The sequence below is a fragment of the Rhagoletis pomonella genome, unplaced genomic scaffold, assembly GCF_013731165.1.
Source record: "Rhagoletis pomonella isolate Grant_MI unplaced genomic scaffold, Rhpom_1.0 Rhpom_scaffold_00011, whole genome shotgun sequence".
In the NCBI taxonomy this organism is placed as follows: domain Eukaryota; kingdom Metazoa; phylum Arthropoda; class Insecta; order Diptera; family Tephritidae; genus Rhagoletis; species Rhagoletis pomonella.
In genome coordinates, this window is record NW_023458565.1 from 27539745 (window position 1) to 27552118 (window position 12374).

General features: G+C 33.5%; 1 protein-coding gene across 1 annotated transcript in view; it reads right to left on the reverse strand.

Annotated features, from left to right (window-relative positions):
• LOC118746951 (dendritic arbor reduction protein 1-like) overlaps positions 1–12374 on the reverse strand; it is a 101465-nt gene that overhangs the window by 66117 nt on the left and 22974 nt on the right. The window lies entirely within an intron of this gene.

A 12374-nucleotide genomic window follows, 5' to 3' on the forward strand; every position in this document is an offset into this window, starting at 1 on the left:
GCACATACATATGTAGTTGGAAAAAAAAAGCGCGCAATAATGTCAGAGAAATAATGTTGCTGCCACAACGACAATATTGCTGCCGCTGCTGTGGTTGCCAGAAAGTGTGTTGGCAGCTAACACACTGCTTGGCAAATGTTTAATCTTTGTTGCTGCCACTCGTTAGATTTGTTTTACTTTTTACCTATTGTTTTTTTTTCCATTTTTTTTTAGCTCTTGCTTGTGTCTTTCGTTGCCGTTCGTTGTTCTGCTTAGCATTTGTAGCATATAAAACCAGCATTCGAACGAAATAGCCTTTTCGCCGCCGCTGTGGTGTAAGAAAGCTTCATCCACTAATAAGCGCTATCGTCCAGTTTTGTTGCAACATTTTCTTTTTGTTTGTTGTTGCAGTCAGCGCCTCATTTGCCGCCTAATGGAATTTATATGCTGCAACAACTTAAAAAATAAAGGCAAATTTCAAACCAAAAAATATTTTTTAGGTTCGCTCGGTTTGATAAAACTTAAATCCAATGAATTTGTCATACTTGATATTGAAAAATATTTACATATATAAATTCAAAATAGTTTGAAAGATTTTGTTTATTCTGGCACGAAAGTTTTACAAAACGAAGCACCCTTGCCAACTTTCACGGTGGAAAGACAGACAGATAGCTTTTAAGCCTGATCGAAATTGAGATACATATGGTCCAAAGTATAGGCGTGCCTTTCGAGAGATCCGAAAGTGGAATCTTTGGGCAGTCAATTTTATTTAAATTAAATTCTTTAATAAAAATTCCTTTTAATTTTTGTTTCGTTTAGGTTTTAGAAACTTATTTTATGCATTTGTAGGCTTTTTCTTTTTAAATGAATTTTTCTTTACATTTTAACACACTTCAAAAAAGGAGGAGGTTATAAATTCGTCCGTATATTTCTTTATTAATTTTTTTTTTATGTATGTTACCGCATAACTTTGAACCACGTTTACCAATTTCAATAATTTTTTTAAAGGAATGGTGTTTCTCACACGTGGTCCCATACTAATTTGGTTTAGATCCGTTCATTGCATCATGAAGAAATTAACTATAATCTTACATTTTTATATGAGAATTGAGGTCGGTTTTGTTTTTTTCTTAAAATTTATTAGATATTATTATTAGCTAAATTTAATTTTTAATTTTTAAAACTTATTATTTTTAATTTTTTTTTAAGAAAATTTCGTAGGCAACTTATTAAAATTTTAAATTATTAAAATTTCTTATTTTTTAAATTTTGTCTAAGAAAATTTCGTTAGATAACATATTAAATTTTTGGCAACTACTTTTTTTTTGTCTTTTTATAATTAAACTTTTTTCTTATTGCAGCGTTCTTTAAATTTAATTTCATTGTTTTAAAAAGAATTTTTATTATTTTTTTTTTTAATTCACAGACTTATTTTATTTCTCTTTTCTTTTCTAAATGCATTTTTTAATACAATTCTTTTAGTTTTTGGACTTTGTTGTTTTAAAAAGAAAAGTATAATTTTTTTTGAATATTATCTAATTTTAGAAATTTATTTTATGCATAATTTTTCTTTCTACTCAATTATTTACTTTATTTATAATTTTTAGATATTATTTAAAAAAAATTTATATATGTTTCTACATTTAATTAATTTTTTAGAGACTTTGTTCCTGATACATAATTTTTTAATTGAAAATTCGTTTAATTTTTATATTTTAAATTTTTAAAAGGAAAAAATATAGATTCAATTTTATATTTCTAATTTTTCTAATTTTTAGATTTTAATGTTTTAAAAAGATTTTTTTTTATATTACATAATTTTTACAAACGCATTTTATTTACTTTTTTATTTTTTAATATTTTTTTAAATTTGAATATTTTATTGCTTTAAAAAGAAAAAGAAAATTTTTTTATAATTTTATCTAATCCCTGCAAACTTATTATGTGCATTTTGTTTCTTTAAAATTATTATTTTATTTTCTAATTTTTACCTTTTAGTGTTTTAAAAAGTTATATATTTTTATTTTTATTGAATTTTTAGAAACTTATGTTTGTCTATTTTAGTTTTATAACTTTTTTAATATGTATATTTGTTTTTGTTATTTATGGCCTTATAAAAATTATATTCAACAATTGTTGCTTTTCCACAATAGTTTTTCTTAAAAACGGCCTCAAGCTCAATAAAAATTCTTGAATATTGTTTTTTTTTTTTAATATTTTCTTTTAATTTGTTTTATTTTTTATTTTAATTTAAATTTTATGATTTTAAAAAAGCAATTAAATACATATTTTTTAAATTAGTTTAATTTTTAGAAAACTTATTGCTAAAAGACAAGCAAAAAATCGCCTAGAACTCTTCGTAAGCAGATCTTCCAATTAGTTCTTCGAAAGAAAGGAAAGCGCCTTTAAGATAGTTGCCAGCTTTGGCAATTTCCTTACGAAAGACTTTTGAGCCCAAACTGCATTTTTTTTTTAATTTTTTCTGTGATAACAAAATCTGTAAAAATTTCTAAATTTCTAATATTTTTAAAAATATGTTTATAGTTTAGAAATTTTCGCTAATGTCCTTATTGTAAACGTACAACAAAATAAAGGGATGTGCCATACACAATTTAGAAATTTTAATATTTTTAAGGACCACCCTAGCATGCATGTTGCCTGTCACATGTAGCCGGTGCTTGTCCTACGCCTGTTCGCCTGCCAGTTGTTTGTGCAATGAGCAACCTGTTGCTGCTGTCGTGCTTTCTGCCATTTCTCTGGATTTATTTAAGTTTCATTTATTTCCTACTTGCGATTTTTTAGTTGCATTCTTTATTTATTTTTTATTTTTTTGTTTTATTTACCACATTCTGCCAACAAGGTTTCGTGGCTAGCTCCCCCCTCTTTTTTGCTCATTTGGAGCGAAATAAAGTTGGCATCTTGATACACGTTCGCTGCGGTTTTTGTTGCTGCCTTTTGCATCTTCAGTCCAGCGCGCAAAATCTCAGCCATGCTTATGTTGTTGCTGTTGCCATTTCGTTACGAGCATTAACAAAATGCGCCAAAATAACACAGATTAATGCTGTTATTAGGTCAATCGGGTGGCTGTTTGCCAGCTTTGTCCGCTTGTTGCCTGTTGCCTTCTGCTTACCGCCGCGGCTGTGAGTGAATGGCTGCGCGACGGCTTCAATTGGCTTGCCCACTCAACTACTTGCTACGCTGGGATTTTGCAAGTACCGTCCTTTACATCACATTTTTACTCCTATTTCTTTGGTAGCTGGTGTAATTTTTCACAAGCTTGATTGCCAGCATTAGTCGGCAGCTGTTAGTCGTCCGTTTGTTGCATGCTGGCTGATGGTTGGTGGCTGCTGGCTGGTGTCTGGTGGTTGCGGTGGCTAACCCAGTGCCAGCTAAGCTAATTTGTAGCTTAACATTTGTTTTGGTTCAGGGCATAAAATGTTGTTATTTGTAAGCTGATGATTTATGGCGTAATGAAAACAACAACAAACATGCTGAGACTACTGACTTGCGCACAAAACAAAAAAAAAGTGTCGTGATGAGTACACAAATGCGGAAGAACTGACTTATTGACCAAAAAAATAAATTGAAACTAATTTTAAGAAACTTTCATTACAACTACCAAAACCTTACACCAATGAGTACATCGAAAATTAAAGCGAGGCATATTAGTGAGAAAAATTGCATTGCACATCTCAACGATCGTCACGTTTAGGCTTAGCAAACAATAAATAAACTTCTTTCTCACAGTGTAGCGCCACACAACGCTAGCAGTAGCCCATAACTATTAGCTGTCATTTATGTCCGACATATGCAAGGCATAATAATATCAAAGTCATGTAAATTTTTTTCCTACTTCCCAGCTCTTCCTCTTCATTTCTGTCTACCCCGCCGTTTACTTCGTTGCCCTAAATGAATAATAATAATTTTATGTGGTATGTACGAGTGAGTAGCTTCTACGTGAAGTGGATGCGCATGACCGTTTATGCGCACTGAAAAGCAGGAACTATCTGAGACAACGTCGCAAACGATAGGCGCCACGAAAAACCTAGACAAAAAACATACATATACACGTGTGCACCATCATAAGAATAGCACACGAATAAAAATGAAAAAAAAAATTAATAAATAGCAGAAGACAAAGTAGTTTACTGCTCGCTCCTCGTAAAACTAAATCTGCATATGTAAACATACCATAAATAAATCGCAACATGTAAATCGTTGTGTAGTCTAGTATTCCTGCAGGCAAAATGCTACAATAACAATAACAACATCGAGCCTTACATATTAGTATTACATATGATTCGTACCAAGATAGATATTAGCTGCATTGCTAACGTTTAGGTTGCCGTGCGGCGCGCATCAAGCAACAACGTCAATGAGTCGTTGTTGTGGTCGCGCATTTAAAAGCGTTCGACTCGGTCATTTGGCTAGCAATGAAGCGGCTGGCTGGTCGTTGGTGTTGTCGTCATACTCTCATCCATCTGCGAATGATGCATGTCTGGCAGACGATTTTGCATAAATACATGCGAACACATGTTGTGCGTTTTACATACCTATATGTGCATATGTATAGGAAATTTGTTCGACCATGCGCGTATAGCACAGAAAGCTTCTAAATAGTTGTAATTCTATGCAAATTTTCAAAAGAAACCATAGGTCTAAAATCCATTTGGAGTTTGCCAACTTGCGAAAACAGGTTTTTTAGTGTCGTAGCAAGTGCTTAATTTTTTTTTTTTTGGTATGAGGAATCCATTTCTGCACTTATCTTATTCTTAAAAGTTCCACCAGAGGGCGCAACAGTTTATAACTTTCATATTTTCTTCGAAACTTATTTTCGCAATTTGGCAAACTCATAATTTATTTTAGACCCATGGTTTCTGCGGCAAATTTGCTTAGAATTACAAGCAAAATTCTCCTATACTATCAGCATATAGTAAAAAGAAAATTACCCGCCCTAATGTATGCATGTATATGCGGAGGTAAGGCAGACGACCAAAGGGAGCTTTTTCCTTGTGTTCGGCTGCACAAAACGGTGATGGCTTGGCCCTCACGCATAGCTTTCTATACATCTTGTGTAGATTAGTATTGTGGCGAAGAGCTTTAACCTCGCACATATCCATACAATTTGTATGTATAGAAAGTAGAGCTGGGACTACCCGAAACAAATTTCTCAAAATAACTAACTGCAAAGTAAATTCGCAAAACCGTTTGATATTCGGTAATTTTGTTATCCGGATATCTAGTTAATACCCACTTATATCCGAAAATCCGGATATTCGGATTTGTTAATATTTTTTTTTTGTCTTCACTAACTCAGAAATTACGCATTAAATCTTTATCTATCTACATATTATCGATATTATTTGTCGATAAATTTATCGATAACAATGCCACTGGGATGATAAATAGTAGCATTTACAAAAAAATTAGAAACAAGTAGATATATGACATGTTATCGATACATTTATCGACCAACGTATCGATAAAAATATCGAAAAAGCACGATTGTAATCTGTGGTATTTGAAATCGAAACCATTAGCAATACTGTTAATGGCAAAGCTATCGATATTTTCATGTGTATATCCACATCGATAACGATATACTTTTCTAACTCAGAGATTACGAGCAATATCTTTATCTATCTACATATTATCGATATTATTTCTCGATAAATTTATGATAACAACGCCACTGAGATGATCAATATTAGGAGCTACAAAAAAATCAAAAACAAGTAGGGATATTGCATGTTATCGATATATTTATCAACCAACGTATCGATAAAAATATCGGAAAAGCTACATACTATTTTGATTTATTTTAATTTTAAATCGAAACAAATAGCAATACTGGTGCTGATAAAGTTATCGATATGTTCATGTGTATATCAACATCGATATCGATATCAATAAACTTACAATTATACATAGAAACGGTTTTGGAAATATTTATAGGTATTCTCGATATTACTTGCTATTATTTGCACAAAAATGGATGCTATCATAAAATGTATTTTCTTTTAATAAGCGTTATCATCTGTGAGACCGACTAAAAACGTACCACTTTTCGATAAAAAGAAATGTAAACTGGATAAAATGATTACAGTCAATTGAATACTTCCCCTGGTTATTCATACGGTTACGGTAGATAGATTTCCGCTTAACTGACACGAAAATGGGTGAGTAAAGGAATCATAATATTTCATTTATACGTATGTACGCACATACTTACATATTTACTACATATGTACATACATACATACATACGTACATTACTTAATAGCTGCTTAAGATAATGTAGATGAGCTTCTCAAAACCAATTTATTGCTCAGTTGATTAACTCGTTTGTTGTATATCGGCCAAGCGTATACACGTGACCACTTATTACGCGACAGGAAGGCCGTCGATACGACGCTTGCCAGCGAAAAATTGTTGATTAGTCCATTACACAGTAGCCATACTTCTATCTAAGCTTACTGACATGCAACATAATTGTACAGGTATTTAGCTGCACACATGCATGTACATACATACATACGCCCGATTAACATGACCAGTAGCTATAGCATGTATGTATGTATATGCTGCTGCAATGAGCATCCACCACAGCTAGGAGTATCTCCATTCAGCTGGAGGTAACTACCTAGCAGTGGCTAAGTGATGAGCCATCAATTAGTTAAATTAAAAGACGATTTCTTACCACATCACCCATAATTTGCGCGCTCATTCTTCTTTCAATTTTCCTGCCAACAACTCCACTATATACCGAAAAGGAAGTGACGATGATTTGTAGTAGTTATCCATTTTATAGGAGCAGCTACTACATTCTATGCCCGATCAGCCAAGCTGCTGGAATTTTAGCTACATAATTAACAGTGTTTGATGAGTAACCAGGGTGGGGTGGTTGATTATGCTCACATACATATTTTCTTGCTGGATGACTACTTAATTATTGACTGGCCACTTACGAGTACGTGTTCTTAGCGACTGATGCTACCAGCTGGTAAGTCGGAGTATGCAGCCTGTGCGCATGCGTATTGATTTTGTGCAGACAATTAGTAATTCATAAAATTTAAATCATTAAAATAACAAAGTAAAATGTGTCACTCGTGTATTCATCAAGGAATATGCGTATAAATTTACATACATATGTATGTGTATATGATGTCGATTCAGCAACTTCAACCTGGCAGGCATCACTTACAGCAAAGTTTAAATAAACCATGAAATTATTTGCTTACAAATACAGGCTAGCTATTCTACTTATGTTACTAAATACTATTAGCTGGAGGCGAAGTATGAAAGCATACATCGTAGATATATAACTAAATATAAGTGAAGGTATGTTCTTTAAATGCTTTTGGCAAGGTTCTGCCAATTATTATGGCACTGAAGATAGTCCGCCAATACGATTATCTATTCATATTTTGTACATATGTAATATGTATGTAAATAGCACCATATATATTAAGAAAAAAGTATTTGTAGCACGTACTGAGTGACAACTTGATGCACACTGTCTAACAAAGAAGACATACAAAAATGGTTAAATATAAAAATATGCAAATACTTATAAATGTATGTAGATAAGTAGAGGCATAAGGGCAGAGAATGTACCTTTTTTGCATTACAAGAGTGTGACATTTTGAGAAGCGAACACAAAATTTTCTCGTCGTTTGCTTTTATTTTAAAATCGATCACGAAAAGAGAAAAGGGCAATCAAAATGCGAAAGTTTTTGGTAGAAACGAAAACACCATTAGCTTAGAAGATCTGCATTAAAATTTTTTTTAAATTTTATCGTCGGAAACAAAGTAATGAGCTTTTTCGAGGTATTTTCAAAGCATACCAGCTCAAGTAAATCTTTTTCCGAAATAGTTTGGAGGAAGTCTTAAAATAGAATAAGTTTTATGATTCCCGTAAAACCCACAACTTTTTGGTGAGGCATCCTAGTGTAAATATATAAGAAAATATAAATATACAGCTTGATAGACAGATGATTTAGTAGGCGTTCAACCTAGCAGCTTATTGACTGAACGTAACTGCCTTAGGACCAAGTGAGAAGGAGAAGTGCAGTGTCGGTCTTTACCATTCAAATGTACCAGCCGGTCAACAATTTGTGCCGTTTTATTTAACAAAATATTTAATGCAAAAAAAAATAATAAAAAAAACCACTAAATCGGAATTGTCTAGCATCTTTTCTCCGAAAAGTGAAGCAAGAGTGTAATACTTACTTCTTAAAGTTGATTATCAGTGGATAAAAATTTATAACTGGTTAAATTGGTTCGAGAAACAATCGATTGCATGTATTATTTTATTCAATTTACACTTGAGAAACTGTGTATTTGGCAATCTCGTTACATCTGCCCGATTTACAGATTTACTGACACATATCAGAGATGCTATTTTTCCACGAACATTTTGAAAATGATCTAAAGAAAAGAAACGCCCCTTCATATCATTCTTGTATGAATACAAGCCAAAGTCAAGTGCTTAAGCCACGAGAAGAGAGCAGTTTTCAACCCCACAGCTTGCCTATAGTCCCGTCTGCTTATTGGGAAAATTTTCGGCTGCATTCACGCATTCGGTGCCCGCCAGATATGAACTGAGGTCCACCAAGCCCAATGTGCGCATGTCTGCGAACTGGAATTCAGAGTAAAACAAGATTCATCAACTCAAATCAACCACAACTTGCAATACCAAATTTTAAACACACCTACTTTCATCAATGTAACATTTGCCTTCAGTCTAGCAAACAGTTACGCTTAAAAATTGCAAGCATATTTCTGAAGCGAAAATTGAAACTCGCCAGCAGTTTTTTCGGGCTAGAATTCTAATATAATCTTCTTTTAGCTCAATATAATAGTATGCTTGCTCATGGTCCTAAATAGACATTATCTTCAGTGATGATCTCCCTTTTTGGGGGTCAATAAACAAAAAAGGAGCTGCTAAATCACAACAATATGCGCGGTGGGTTAGCAATTCGTGCCGTAAGCTATGGATTATGAACCAAATTTACTTGTTGTTTTAATTTTTTCCGAAATTCTCTATAGGATTTTTGCATTAAATGGCTGTCGAAAACAAACTAAATGACGCAGCATTGCCTGAGATAAGGCAAAGAAATTTTTAATCAATCAAAGATTGCCAATATCAAAAATGGTATAATTTTGAAAGAAAAAGCTCATTTAAAATACTCAGTTTTACCTTATACTTTACGCACCTAATCGAATGAACTCGCTGCACTTGCGCATGCGCTTACGCCATGAACGAGACGCATTTTTGTCATTGCCAGTGGCGTAGTAATTGCTTACTTCTGTTCACTGATATGTCAATTACGTATATGTAGCGCTGGACTTAAGTATACATATTAGGTAAAAGACTGAAAATAAGTGTATATACCCTGCAAAAAATTGTGCGATGAAGCTCTAAAGAAAATATTCCGGGATTAGTTTCAATATGGTACAGATGGGCATAATATATTTAGTATTGGTATTACTGAAGTTCAATTATTTAGTCCCCGACTCATCTCTAAATCGGCAATTAAAAATTTATTGATTTGCAGGCACTTACAGTGACTCAAACAAATGACCTCGTGGTGTTTTTCTTTTACATATTCGTAATATTCTTCCAGCTAATTTCATATAAAAATATCGTCTAAGCTTTAACCAAAACCGTGTAAATTACAGTTTCAAACTTTATACAAAATTTAGGAAAATTCAACAAAGTTTCAACTTTTTATTTTGAATTTTTCGAAAATTTTTGGGTATGCATTTTCATACCATACAATTTTAGTCTTAGGAAGTGCAAGTTTCAAACGGCTAAAAAATCGCGTTGATGTTTGAGATTTTTTTTTTTGGCGTTGCGTTGATATTTTTAAATTTTGTTGCTGACGGTCGCCCGCGTTTTATTTTATAAGAAATACATACTTACAGTGACGAGCAAAACTGTAACATGGAGTAACACTTTTTATTTCAGCTGTCGCTATATTTCCAAGTTCTAACGACATTCATACTGTTGTTGTATATTTTTATTGGTACATCTTTGCTTCCTCTGTCATAACGATTTGAAGTCAATTCAACAACATTAACAAAACCAGCAGACAAAAATGTAAATTAAGGCAAATGTTACAGTTTTGCACTCATATATTTTTAATAACTTTTTGACAATTTTCACAAAAAAAAAGAATTATTAACACAATGTTCAGTATGCTTTTGCTTTATTTAGTTCCTGGTTGCAATTTGGCATACCTAATGTGTATGTCTGCAAAAATTCTGGAGGTAGAGCCTCCCATATATCCTTGGTGTGCTTTCACAGCTCATGTACTCCATTGGACGGACTTGGATACTTAGTAAGATGCGCTTTTAGTTGATTTCGCAAACTCTCTATGAGGTTCATGTCCTCGGATTGTGGAGGTCATTTCAAATTTGCAAATTTTTGCTTTTGTTCCAGTCTTTGCGAACATGTGCAGTGTGTTTTGGTTGCTTTTTCAGCAGAAACTCTAATTTTTTCGACTACATCTTGCAAATTTTGTTGAAATATGAACAGATACTGTTCCTTATGCATAATGTTTACAAACGGATCAACAACATTTTTGAAATACAACCCCAAACTATTATTGACCGACCACTGTGATTCACAGTTTGCCTTACATGATGCGCTTAGGCTTAATTTGGGCCTTTGATGCAATACCATGCCCGGCCATCTGATTCAAAGCGATTAATTTAGTCTTGTCAGACCAAATAACCCTCAATTAAATCTTAAAAATGTGTTTTATTGCATTCTGTAAGGCCTAACATATCCCAATAGGCAGCGGTCCGGTTTTCGTGCGATGCAGCAAAACGCTGCCACACTCGCACTTGTATTTTGATCAAATTTGCTTTTTTTTTCTTTTATGATCCATTGTGCTCAATTTGGAAATTTTTCGCCTCACTATCTACTGATTTGCATTCAATTTTAATACCTTAAGCGCTTCTGTAGTAGTGCCTGCAGCGCTACTTGCTACTAAGTTCACAAGATATCGGACTGTAAAATATTTTGACAGACTTCCTTTGTCCTTAGTAACACTTTAGGCTATATTTTTTCTCAGTCTTAACATTTTCATGTGGCAAACTCCAGAATTTTTTGCCACTTTCCCTGCGGTCCCGCCTCTTCGCAGTAAATCTATTATTTACATTTATGTTTCCTGATTAACCATATTATTTACTGGTAACCACTTCTTGAATAAATTACAATACAGGAAAAAGCCATCTGACTTCCAACTAATGAAAAGATAACTGTAAAATGCAAAACTGAGAGTGAGTGCAAAAGTGTAACATCTGCCTTAATTTACATTTTTGCCTGCTGGTTTTATTATTGCTGTTGGATTGACTTCAAATCTTTGTGAGATAGGGAGTAGGGGTGTACCAATAAGAATATACAACAAAAGTATGAAAGTCGTTAGAACTATGAAAGATAGCGGTGGCTGAAATAAAAAGTGTTTAATCATGTTACAGTTTTGCTCGTCACTGTATATGAAAAAAAGTGCAAAAATCCGTCACAAAAAAAAAAAATCTCAAATATCAACGCGATTTTTTAGCTCATGCTCCAAAAAAAGCGATCAGTCCACTCCATATAAAGAGATCAAAAGTATCTAGTATTAGTCGCAGGTTCCTTTGCGCTTGCTCCTGGAGTAATCTCGGTTTAGTCGCATTTTTCGCAGGGTAAGACATGCGTACATAGATACAAACTTTTATACTTGGACTTCGAGGAGCGCTTTAAAAATGCTGTTGCGTGCCTTTATGGCATAATAACTTCATTTGGTAGGCAGCAACCGTAAAAGAGTAGTCACCACCAACTTGCAGCAGAGCAGCAGCCACATTTGATTATATGAGTGCGTGTGTTGTTGTTGAGCAGTTGGCAGCAACAATTGACATTGTTGACCATTTATTGTGTGCGTTCAAATATCTCTTTCTATTTGGTTTTTTTTTTTTTTTAGCAGCAAGTGGCAGTAGTAGCAGCAGCTTTGGCTTTGCCTACAATGCGCTCACTGCGACAAGTTCATTTTTACGCTGTTGTTGTTGTTGCTCATGCTGCTACCGCAATTGTTGTCCGCATTGGCATTTGTCGTCATCACAGGTATTTCGTTAATTTTTTTCTACTTATTGTGTGTGCTAAAATTGTAAACGTTTTTTAAACGTGTCGTCGGAGCTTCTTGAGCCTATTAACAACAACCTGTGCCCGTGTAAACATTGCCGGAGTTGTTGTATACAAACTTGGTTTGTATTTTGTTTTTTTTTTTCTTCTTCTTATTTGTTTTTATTGGCGTTGTAGCTGTTGTTTGAACTGTTTGTGGTCTGGTGTTGAGATTTTTATGCCTATTTTGGTTAAAAATATTTAACGCAACTACAAATATATGAAT